This window comes from Dermacentor albipictus, chromosome 6 (assembly GCF_038994185.2).
Source record: "Dermacentor albipictus isolate Rhodes 1998 colony chromosome 6, USDA_Dalb.pri_finalv2, whole genome shotgun sequence".
Taxonomy (NCBI): Eukaryota; Metazoa; Arthropoda; class Arachnida; order Ixodida; family Ixodidae; genus Dermacentor; species Dermacentor albipictus.
The window spans coordinates 94,357,369-94,369,611 of record NC_091826.1 but is presented as its reverse complement, the minus strand read 5'-3'; the positions used below and the strand labels follow the sequence as shown (position 1 = coordinate 94,369,611).

The 12,243-nt window shown below is 44.8% G+C and overlaps 1 protein-coding gene across 3 annotated transcripts in view; it reads left to right on the top strand.

Moving 5' to 3' along the window:
- Positions 1-12,243, top strand: part of LOC139061293 (calcium-activated chloride channel regulator 1-like) — a 209,387-nt gene that overhangs the window by 133,259 nt on the left and 63,885 nt on the right. The window lies entirely within an intron of this gene.

The window sequence follows — 12,243 nt, the reverse complement described above, 5'->3', positions numbered from 1 at the left end:
GTATATTCAGTTCCGTCACCCTCTCATAGCCTGGTTGACCCTTCATACACTACTCGAACAAGCCACTTTGTCTGCCATATGTCGAGATGGCTTCATGTCTTTCAGGGTTAGTTTACATTCACTTTCCGAGAGTTATAATGTCTCATGCAGTAAGTGTTTAATGTTGGAGCTTCAATTTGAAAAAGCTGCGTGAATCGAAATAAAGTGCTCGAATTCTGCTCTGCATAACTCCTGACAGTGCGTGCAGAAGGGATAGGTGTTCACAGTCGTAGCTTTTCTGGTTTGGTGCCTTTTCACAAGTATGTACAGTGTGCCTGCAGCGGTGGGCATAACTTTCACAAAAGAAACATTGTCCATGCGAGTAAGACTGTCTTTGCCCTCAAACAAGTGGACCGAGGTACCTTCTGCTTTAAATTTGGTGCGATGCAATGCATCAGTGCTCTGTTAGGAGAGCTTCCGGCCCATACCTTTAGGTGTATATTTTGGTAAGCAGGACATGGCGGGGATCGGATCGGATTGGAAAACATTTATTGGGCTCTAGAAAAGAGATCTTCGTCGCTTCATACGGCCTCTTCCATCTTCTGATGGACTCTTCTGTCTTCAATCACAGTGTTGGTGCCCTAGTCCAAGGCTCCACTGAGTATGGCCAACCCGCGAGCTCGCTCTACTAGGCGCTTTTGGCCGTTCAAGCTTACGCTGGAAAGCATACTCTCCCACTGTTCCGCACACGGGTTTTTATTTTATAGATAGTTGGGAACTCAATATTTTGACAGGCCCATGATATGTGTTATAGATCTGGTTTCTCTCCACACCATGGGCACTTAGCCTCATACTGTCTAGGGAAAATTTTATTGAGAAGGTTTAGATTCGTAAAAGTACCCGTCTGCAGTTGTCGCTATGCAACAGCATCCTTTCTGCTTAGATTCTTATCGGGGGGTGGGTACTTCAGTCTGACCCCCTTATAATAATTTAGGATATCTGAGTAGTCCACGGGTACTGACTCGGGTTCCTCAAGGCTGGATGTGTCGGACGCCCGGTTGGTATGCCCTCGAGCTATCCTATCCGCCTCTTGGTTCCCTGTTATGCCAGGGTGCCCTGGTACCCAGATGGCGAGGAAATGGTGTGTGCCGTGATGTAGGTATTATCAAGTCCACCCGCTTGCGAGCTAAGTGCGAAAGTGGCTGCGTGTTCCCCATCTGTGCTTGTGTGCGGCGGTGTGCACGGAATTTCACCATTTGAATGTCCTGTATTAGTTTCAGCAATTTTCTAGTGTCCTTGGCGACAGCATCACCTGTCGTAGGCTCCGGTAATTCGGCCACCGCGTTGTACGAGTGAGTAACGATCTGATAATTATTTCGCGCACTCTGCTCTGCAATGTGTCACATGTGAATTGAAATGGTGCTGCCCGCTTCCAATACGGCAACTGTTCTGCGTGTAAATTTGCACCCCTGAAAAGACGGCGTGTGTGATAGCCACTGTGTTGGGTGCAGATGTGCTAAACCAGGCCATGCTGACTATTTCGTTTCTGATTGCAGCGTCCGCTCAGATGTCAATGGTGTGGTACGGCATTCCTAGTTCCAATTACTTTTCAAATATATTTCGAGATTCTGTGTTTCGCATGGCCATACAGTGTTCTTGCTTCCGTATGCCCAGTGGTGCTTTCCATGGCGGCGATGTGGGGAATTCTGAGGGCCCCGGCTCTGCGTGCCATGCCATAATCTGTTTTCCCAAAGTCATCTTGTCTAAGCAGTATCACTTTTGTATTTGTGCTTCATCGAGTATGTCCCGAATGTGTGGTATGATTAGCAGCTTGAGCAGGTCCTCGTTCCTTGCATGATTCGCTAGTCCAGTTATTGCACGAAGGGTTGCGTTTTGCAACTTTTGGATATCGCCAAAGTCTTCTTTACAGAAGCCGTGAATTGATGCCCCGTAAGGAATCCTTCCAACCATTGCTGTTTTGGAAGCGTTTAGCACGCTTTCTAACGTCCTCCTCCATACTTGCTTGATATTTGTGCAAGCATATGTAACAATGGTCTCCATTTGTGCTTCAGTGTGCGAATCCATTGCTAGGAGCTTTTTGCAGCTAGGAATTGATGCCCCGAATAACCAAATTGGTCCATTAGTCAACGCGAGATCGCTTTGGCCTATGTGTAGCGTGATGCTTGCTTACATTATTAATTTTCTTTCTGTTTACGTTCGTAATTTTCGTCTGCTGTGGTGACAATTGAAGTCCGAGGTTATTTAAGGTATCAGTAGGGCTGAGCATGGTTATTGCAGTTCGATTTGCATGACGTGCACTTCCCAATAATATGTCGCTTCCATCCGTACCATTATTTTGTTGGCGTAACTATAAAACGGGCTACTGTGTCTCGCTCAAAACTCTGTTCCACCCGTGTCATGGCCAACTCGAATAGCATATATCCGAGGATATAGCCATAGGGTACTTCACTATACGCTTAGTAGGACTTCGTACTCCATCCCAGTGCCTTTCCATAGAGCTAGATTTGTCTGCTTTAGAGAAAGTTTTGGATCCAATTCTATGTTCTTTGGCTTGATACCTGGCTGCTAATGCTGTGGGATGACCTATTGTTTCGCATTGCTGAATGCTTTACGCATATCTACTGCTAGAATACATTCAGACACCTGTTTGCGGGACTTGCGCTTAATCACTTTGCGTAGCAATCATAGGCAGTCATGTGCGCGCATGTTCGGCCGGAAGCCAGCCTGCATGGGCTGCAAACCAAGCTATACTTGTTTGATATAGTGTTGTTGGCTCGTGCTTAGCATTCCCTCTATCAATTTGAAGATAGGAGGCGTTAGAGCTATGTCGCGTTGATTAGTTGAATGCGTGTGGTCTTTCCAAAGCGTCGGTATAGGGTATATGAGAAATCTGGCACTAGTTCGGATTCCCAGGTTTCATTGGCAGTTAGGAGCTGTTCTTGAGCGTCACAGCGGAGGTGGAATCACTGTCTCACGAAACTAATTGAGGAATCATAAAAAAATTAGCAATAGATCGGTTTTTTAAATGAATCCCCTGCAGTCCTTCACACGATGCTCATCTTCAATACGTATGCTCCTAAAAATTTGTTTCTCCTCCCTTCTTTTTCTTTGTGACGACATATGCTGCGACACTGACAATTCCCTCATTTTGCGTATTAGAGGAAAAAGGCAGTGTTATAACCTACAAGCGCAAGGCTGACAAGATTGTAGCTGGTAAATGTCGCTATCCTCGCGCCTGAGTCATCTATGAAGCGCATGATCTTATTGTAGCCAGGACTAGGAAAGTACACTTGGGATAGCGCAAGTAAAAAAAAAAAACTGAGAAATCATCCACAGCTGATGGCTTCGCTTGACCATCCTAATTACCCGTCACTGTCAAGCATCACAACTGTCGTTTCGATTCGTCGGCTAATATCTGCTAGAGAGCTTGCCATTTAGACATAGACGTCTAACTGCAACGGACAGTAGCCGACTCTCTTTACTTGAAAAGGTGCCGCATCTGTAACAAAATGACGGTGAAGGTTGATTTTGCTTCTATTACAGTTAAACCGACGCAAGTGTTAAATTGAACTGATCTGTTTTTATGTTTGTAATAAGTATACAATCCTGAGTCTCCCATTGTCAGTGATCTCGAGTTTGTGTTCATGGCCTCCTCTGGCTCTCGGCAGCCTGAACGTGTTGGTGAGCTGTCTTGAACTACATTTCGGTTTTCCGGTTGCACACCTGCGGTGGTTTTACTTGTACATGAAATCTCCCGCGTCACATCTGGCTGGTACAATGAGTGCAAATATAAATGCTAAGCCACAACAACACAAAACTCCCAGAGAACGTAGGTGGCCATTTATAAGAGTTCCAGAATTTTCAAAAATCGCCTGAGGCCGATAGCATCCTTCCTGTCCTGTAGCTGGACTATTCGAAGACGCGGACAACAGCAGCGTACGAAATCAAAACACCCATTGAAAAATAAGCATAAATTCGCTGCCTAACATTACAATTAATCACATTACGACGCATGCTGCGATTTGCGAATTGTAGCCAGTGTGACTGCAAGATGTATCCACTTGAAATGGATGTCTAGGACGACACGTGTTTATAGGTATTTCCCAAAGCGTGGGGCGAAATACATATCTCTTCCAGATACATTTGCGCTTCAATGAATACCATAACATTTTGATAAAAATTAGGTGCGACAACAAGGAATTTTCATGGTGGGTTTCCCAGCGCACATCTGCAATCTGGTTTGAATCTGCAAACTCACTTGACGTCGAATCGCCTTACAACGTCACCAGCTACAATTCATAAAAGGCCATGTGTGCCATAAAGTAATTAACTGTGGAGTTGATTGGTGAATTACTTTGCTCACCTGAATATTTGTTTCCATTTCTCGTGCAAGTAATGTCCGCCTATCCAGTAATACATTTCTATGGCTATAATTATGTTATGTGCACTGGGCAATTCTTAAAACTTCATGAAATCTTAAAAGTTCTCACGCCCTATATTCTGGAAACAAGGATTCCCTTTCTTTAAGAGAGATGTATCACTATGCTTTGCTTTCTCAAATTTCTGTTCTCATCATGGGTCGTTGCATAACGGAACTAAGACAAATAGGCTTTTCAACAATATATTTAGGCACTATATTTATGAGGCTTTTCCTTTCCAGTTATTAATAATGATAAATTCTGTGCTGTCACGAGCCAAAACCACGATCTGATATTGCGTTTATTATATTATTAGTAGTCAGGCACATCTAAATATTGCTGATCTTCTAGGGTTCCTTAACGTGCACCTAATCACATGTCCACGAGCACTTTTTTTCGCATTTTGCATGGCTTGAAATTCGTCAACCAAGGCTGTGATGGAAACCAAGACCTTGAGTTCACTTTCTGACACTCGCATAGCTTGTGTCTTCTATTGTAAGACTGTTTCCGATCACGTGCTTCTTATCATTCTTATTCTCACAGTTGATTTGTATCCTAATATATTGAATATATTACCTTTAGCTATTGGGAAAATGCTGTATTTATTCACATTGTTTTGCCCTAAATCTTTTTATGGCACGGCCCAGCTAAAGCCTTCAGGTCAAAAGTTGCGGAAGTCTTTTTTAAAGTCAACCTCCAAAACCAGTAGTGTACACAATATGCATCAACTTTGTGTTTTGAACAAATTTGTTAGCGAAACTGTGGTAAAAACGACTAGTTATCTGTTGGTCTTGAAACTTGTTTTAGTATTGCTTTACTGTAAGTGCTTAACGTTTGTTTTAAGGTGGCATGTGAATATTACAATGCAGGTAATCGAACAAACTACGAAAATTATAATTTTGCCCCGAGTGCAAAAACTAGATTCCTGCTGTCCATCGCAGCGCTCATTTACGTGTTCTGACACAATATGGTGGCGCAGCCGAATGTGTCACCAAGCCTTTACGGAGAAGCGTAGTATCGAGCATCCCTATCGTGACAGATGTCGCCTGCTCTGATCGCACAGCTACAAGCAGCTGCATAAGCCATCGGCCAAATCCAAGAGAATCATGCTGATTGTGCTGCGCATATGTATACGTGAAAGAAGCGAATAGAGGAGCAGGTGTCCTGATTACGCAGCGCAAGGTGCTTGAGAACGTGGAAGTATGCGGCTTGGAAAACTGCAAGCTGAACGACAGGACACCAAAGCCTTGTCGAGCAATGTAACCACAAGTGACCATGTTGACGCTGTATCTTGTTTCGCTGCATCGCCTGTAGTCGTACAAAATGACGGCGAAATTGTCTGAAGCCGACAACCATGATGTCACTGGAATTGTTATCCTAAATTACGTACACTCACGTTTATGATGGTGCGGAATATGAACAAAATGTCTCTTGTGAATTTTTGTATTGCTGCGGAGCGGCGTGAACTAAATCGACACGTGCACTTTCCGCACTAAATGTGAAGTGTGTTTGTGTCGCCTTGACACGGGTATTGCAAATGCATCCAACGCTAAGATTGGCTTACACATTACAGAACTCTTCTAAAGAAGCTAGGTGGAGTACCGATTCCCCAAATTGGATAGATTCGCTGCATTTCTCTGACAGCCATAGAGATGTTGATCGTTTAAGTAATGCACCAATATAAAATGCCATAAAGCCTTAATAATGCGAAAGCGTGGTCGAAGGAGGAGTTTTAGGGAATGCGGGATGGAAAGCCAAGGCCATATTTTCTGTTGCACCTTTCCCGTTGCAATGGCTTTCGTCTGCGCAGATAATATGAACACATAAACAACCAGCCTGATCTGTTCGCTAGCCTAATTCTCCATAATTGCTAACTAAATCCCTTCACGTGAGCCCTTGAAGATAGGGAAACAAAACGAGGGATCAGTAATTCAGTCGGTTCAGTCAGACATGGCATGCAACATGAACACCCTCTCATTTCCGCCAAATAAAACAGGTTGTAACTTATAGCTTGATCAGGACAATGGAAAGCATAGCTGATAGAGGCCATAACACAAGTTTCAAAACTTGGTTAAGATAACTTTTTTAACAGACACTGGGTTTGATCCAACTCATTTAACTTCACAAAGATTTTCATAACGTAGCGCTCATCATCATCATCATCATCATCATCATCAGCCTGGTTACGCCCACTGCTGGGAAAAGGCCTCTCCCACACTTCTCCAACTACCCCGCTCATTTACTAATTGTGGCCATGTTGTCCCTGCAAACGTCTTAATCTCATCCGCCCACCTAACTTTCTGCCGCCCCCTGCTACGCTTCCCTTCCCTTGAAATCCATTCCGTAACCTTTAATGACCATCGGTTATCTTCCCTCCTCATTACATGTCCTGCCCATGCCCCTTTCTTTTTCTTGATTTCAACTAAGATGTCATTTCCCCGCGTTTGTTCCCTCACCCAATCTGCTCTTTTCTTATCCCTTATAGTTACACCCATCATTTTTCTTTCCATAGCTCGTTTCGTCGTCCTCAATTTCAGCAGAACCCTTTTCGTAAGCCTCGAGGTTTCTGCCGCATACATGAGTACTGGTAAGACACATCTGTTATACACTTTTCTCTTGAGGGATAGTGGCAACCGAGTGTTCATGATTTGAGAATGCCTGCCAAACGCCCCCCAGCCCATTCTTATTCTTGTTATTTTCGTCTCATGATCCGGATCCGTGGTCATTACCTGCTCTAAGTAGATGTATTCCCTTACCACTTCCAGTGCCTCGCTACCTATCATAAACTGTTTTTCCCTTCCGAGATTGTTAAACATTACTTTAGTTTTCTGCAGATTACTTTTCAGACCCACCCTTCTGCTTAGCCTCTCCAGGTCAGTGAGCATGCATTGCAATTGGTCTCCTGAGTTACTAAGCAAGGCAATATCATCAGCGAATCTCAAGTTTCTAATGTATTATCCATGTACTTTTATCCCCACTTCTTCCCACTCCAGGACTCTGAATACCTCCTGTAAACATGCTGTGAATAGCATTGGAGAGATCCTATCTCCCTGTCTGACGCCTTTCTTTATTGGGATTTTGTTGCTTTCTTTATGGAGGACTACGGTTGCTGTGGAGCCGCTGTAGATATTTTCCAGTATATTTACATATGGCTCATCTACACCCTAGTTCCGGAATGCCTCCATGACTGCTGAGGTTTCGACTGAATCAAACGTTGCGCTCAATTTCGCTAAATTTGTTCTCGGCGGCATTTGTAGTGCTGCCAGAACAACGACTGACATTCGGCCCCTTTCGTGAAGCACAATCATAAAGCTAGAGCACTCATATTGGTAATATATTATGACAGGTTATCCACTTCTTACCGACCCACTGCAAAATTTGTCTACACGTGGCCCATTACCTCGTCCTTGCTGTCACTAATCATGAAGAAGCTGACTCGTTTCGTTCACTGTGTAAACCAGGCGAACCAAGTATGCGAATCACGCATAAAGAAAAGAACCAGAACACGGTGGCTAAATAGTTATTCCCAACGCGTCCTCCAGCTAGATACCAGGAAGACGTTTCGTTCTCCCATTGCTGGCGTTCCGCCGCGCAGTTGCGCGCTTTTAACGAGAGGTGGCGCCACGCTCTATGGGGTTGCGTCACGCTCCATAGAAGCTCCGCTCGCGCGGCGCATCTATGGGTCGGGAAGGGCCGTTCCAATGGGCGGGGTGCAGCAGCGACTTCTTGTTCAACATTTCGGGTATGAAAATTGAATTACTGTGACTGCTAGAAGATTGTCACATGTAGATGTTAAACATATTTCACATCAGTGTCAAGTAAATCATAAACGCGGTTGCAGTACCGGCGCAGGACCAAGCAGAAAGAAGAGCGATCAGTCTGGTTCGGTAAACAGGCAAAAATCAAGGACGCCGCGTAGTAGAGACACGAGTACGCATATCAACTGTTTATTTCACCCTAGCTGTGGGCAAGTAAAATTATTACGCATTGACTACTTCCTCATGAAGAACAACATCACGGCTTCACAGACTTGGCCAGCTATAGCTTCAACACTTCAAGGGACAACGGTTTCTGCTCAAGAAGCTTTGTCACCCTGTTTCTGTCTGTCACTACAACGGTATAGTGCGTGAAAACGGGCTTCATAAACATCTTTGCAATGAGATGCACAACCATCTTTCATTGCTTTTCGTCACACTTTTCGGATCGGAGCAGAAGTTCTATGACAGCCCAGACCCTTCTTTCAACACAGACTTCTAACGACTTAGGAATCGAGATTGCTTTGTTGAACATGGTATTAGAAAATCTCCCAAGCCCTTTCGGAACATTTACCAGCTCCTCGCTCGGGTAGTAAACTCCTCCTTGGTTCTGGTGAGCGATGAGACCCTGTAGGGGATTGTTGCTTTTAGGCGCCTGCAGGAGTGAAATGCAATTTCCGCGTGGGATTCGCTAGCTTGTTGCGCGAACGATGAACCGTCCTGTTAAAGCTAGACTGGCCACGTACGGGTTTGAAACGAGTGGCATTGTGCTGGTCATACAGTTTCTCTTCTGCTACATTGAGAAGTTTCTCCATCGCTTCGATGAGCGGGTGGTACTGCTGGTTAGCTGCAATTAGTCTTTTTGGCTGAGAAAGAGGATGAACTCTGCACGTTGCTATCACTCGAAGTAGCAACAATTCCACTCTTGAGCATCTTCTCCAGCCCGTATACAGCACTTTTTTACATCCAGTGCAGCATTGCACCCAACACTTCTGCGCAGGAGTCCAAACAAGGGTTCAATTGGGTCACTTGACATTTTTCTCATCAACAAAAACTCGAACTTTCTGACAAGAAGCAGACGTCCAATGCACTAGACATTCGACTTCGTTGTTATCACGAGTGCATGGTAGATTTCCTTTGTGAGAAATTTCTCAGGTTTGCTCTTCCTTCTGAGTTGATCCATGTAAGCGAGAAATTCGAGTTCAAGCGATCTCAGTCTGTTATCATCAACACATGTGAACTGTCGTGCGTCAGGATCATTTCGATGAATGTGTTTTACTGTTGCTCACACTCATGAGAGTAAACCACTTCTCTATGATTTTCATGAAGTGTATTGATGGCCTTCCTTTAGTGAAATCTGCATCACAAGTACGGCCAGCCTCGTCCTTCAGGTAGACTAATACTGCTGTTACTGGAGCGCTGAACAATTGGATGGCTGACCGCGCATTCGTTTTTTAAATGTTTGGGGGATAGAAGTGCTTGCGCGTATGGAACCGTATCGGCCCTATTGTCGAGTGCTGTTGCACTCTGTACAATGTCTTCAAGTACTTGGAAGATATTTCTTGCGAGAAATCTATATCGTTCGCCAGGAATTGCGATCTTATATTTTTCACAATGTGACTTTGGTCCAAGGGAACAAATAGATGTTTCGTTGGATTAGAGCGATGAGGAGCAAGTGTTTCACAATATATCCATCGCAACGACTTTCATACGTTGGTTGCCGGTGACGATACCCACGACACCAATTCCCACATCTTCTACTCTTCGGATGACGCGGTGAATGCAAGTGGCGAAGTAGGTCAGAACTGAAATCAGCTTCCCCAAGAGAAGCGTCTGCTTGCCTATGATATTCTAGCTTTTGTTGGACTCTCATTTTATCCACATCAAGTCCACATGTTTTAGCATCCGCTCTATGTAGCGATTCAAGTTCTGCTTGCAGCCGACAGCACAGCAATTCACAAAATCCGATTTCTCGAGATATTCTGCCAATATATTTCTGCAGCGTATTTCGACATGGAAATTTCAGCAGCGCCTTGGACCTTGGATGTTCATAGGCCTTGGCAGACAAGTTTCTTAGAATGATGCAATGTCTCACTGTTAGCTCTGACCACGCTGGTCGTTGCTTCTTGAATTTTTTATCTGGTCCAGAAAAAAACGTCGCCTTCATATTTTCCTCTTCCGCACGGATGCAACTTCCAAAAATGCGTTCACGTAGCTTTGCTTTTTAAGTTTTTGAAGCTCTTTCTTGTAGGAATCTACAGTCCTATGAAGCATGTCATTCCTTTTTTTTTGTGTGTGCGCGCTGTATTTGTCGCCATCGTTTCCGTTCGACAAAAACGCTTGAAGAGCACGCTCTTGTGGACGTCTGTACACCGTAAGAGCGCGTTGCATAAACATTGGTCTGCGGCAGTTCCATAAGATTTGAAAAATTAGCATCTGCCTCACCTGTGTCCTTGCGACTCCGGAGTCGCTACGTTGATTAACAAACACCACGCTGCACTTTCATCTGCGTTGATGAAGGCACATTGATATCCAACTTGTCTTCCGTTGTACGGAGTGCGTCCACTTTCACTGCTTAGAGAGGCAATGCTTCATGTAGCCATTCCGCTGGTACTCCCATCAACCGAGCATAGCTTTGACGAACCGTCTGTTGATGGCCCTCGCTTACGTTTCCGAATGCTGGCATCACTTCTTGTGGTTGCGGGAGCCTTTCTCACGTACGAAGTGTAGCCAGAGAAAATGCTCTGCACAAAACCTACTTTCAGCTGCCGGTTCTTGCAGTTATCTTTGAAGTCTGATGTGTTGAAATGCAGGCTGCACACTACCGAACAAATGGAAGTAGAATTTGGCTCCTAGTCCTTCCTGGAAATCGCTTAAAGCCACCGTGCACGTGCGTTGATGCCGTCGGGTATCTCGTGAAACGAGACATCTGGCTGCTTTTTACGCTGACTCGGTGCGCACAATGGCACGCAGCAATACCGCATAATTGCAGTATTTAGCGTTAGAGAAGCCTTGAAAAGCTTGGAACAAGCAAGCAAGCGCAATTAGCACACCGCAGCGCACCGAGTGCGGCACACTGTCACTGTAATTATGACAGCCTAACGGTATGTCTCACAATGCTTATTAAAGGCCCTTATGACGCTCTAGACCGGTTTAAAAATGCGTATTTATCCCGCCTTTCGAATCGTTCAGTCAGTTTGAGGTTAGGGAGTTTGTCTTGCTGTTGTGTGGCCCAATATGGGCGACTACAGCAAAGCGAAGGATGATTACAGACGCCGCTGTATCGGGCAGTAACTGGAAACGAAGGCCGCACGTCGGTTCCGCGAAGAGGGAACGCGGGAAACACCCACGCTATGGTGGCTAGAAGGAGAGTTGTCAGCATCGGTGTGCCGGAGAGGGAGCGAGAATTCATACAGATGCGGCGGCGCTGCTGTGAGCCCCGAGATGCCCCCGCACGCGTAGCAGCCGCTTTTCGTTCCAGCTATTAAACGTTACCTTGCGGATTACAACAATTGCTAGTTGGCACACTTTTCTGACGGCTCGCTGCAAAGCGTGTATCGGCATTGAAAACTATGCTTGAACTTGCTTCCCTGTATATTAGCTGCGTGCGCCGCTGGCACCTCGAAATTTTGGATGATAGCGAATCAAATTACTTGCCGTGAGCTTGTCACTAAAACAACGTCCATGCAGCTTTTGCTTTGATGCCGCAGTGTTCATGGCGTCTCAATTCAGGTAGTAGCATCAGCAACCATACTTGAACGCTTTATTCTGATGACTTGCACATCAAAAAGCAAGGTCTATTTTGTACAAGCTTCAATAAGCAAGACATATATTTTGACAGATTCTTACAATTGAACTTCTAAAACACTATCAAAAGAAAACAAAGAGAAAATATGCGTCAATGTAGGGGAGAACTGCAAGTTATACAAAACTCAGCTAAAAGAAGTAAATAAGGCAAGTAAAAAGAACAGTCAATATGCCATGCCAAAAAGGGCATAGACACATGGCATTGAGATTAGGTTGGCAAACGCAGATGCTGTCACAGACCAGTTAACGAAAATTGATTTCTA